The sequence below is a fragment of the Carlito syrichta genome, unplaced genomic scaffold (genome assembly GCF_000164805.1).
Source record: "Carlito syrichta isolate Samal-C Ts95f unplaced genomic scaffold, Tarsius_syrichta-2.0.1 Scaffold309705, whole genome shotgun sequence".
Classification (NCBI taxonomy): Eukaryota; Metazoa; Chordata; class Mammalia; order Primates; family Tarsiidae; genus Carlito; species Carlito syrichta.
Genome location: NW_007253801.1, coordinates 87,842 through 88,310, shown reverse-complemented (window position 1 = coordinate 88,310; position 469 = coordinate 87,842).

Below are 469 nucleotides of genomic sequence, written 5' to 3'. Positions count from 1 at the left end.
CAGAGCCGGAAAGTCCGAGCCGGGGCTCCCAGTCCGAGGGGTCAGGCGGCGGCTGGAGAGGTTCCTTGGGAACCGACACCTTCTCCGGTTACTAATCTGGATGACAGCAGCCCCGGGGGGGCCCCCGACCGCGCTCCTCCGCACCTCGCGGACCTCGGGCGCGGAGGGCTGTGCCCCTCGAGGAGTGGCTGCCCGAGGGCTGTCCGGCCCGGCCGCTGGGTGACGGCGACAGCGCCCTCTCGGCGGGGCCGGCTGCGCTGCCAGAGCGCGCGGAGCGAGCGCCCGGACTGAGGGAGTTCGTGCAGAGGGGTGGGCGCCGTCCGGCCTGGGCCTTGGGGAAGTCCCCTGGAGTCCCTCCCCCAACCTTCCAGCTCCGGCCCGCGAGAGGGTGGCCTTGGAGCCCCGATCCCGCTCCCACACGGCGGGGCTGAAGAGAAGGGTTCCCGCCCCTGACTCCCATCCTCGCCCC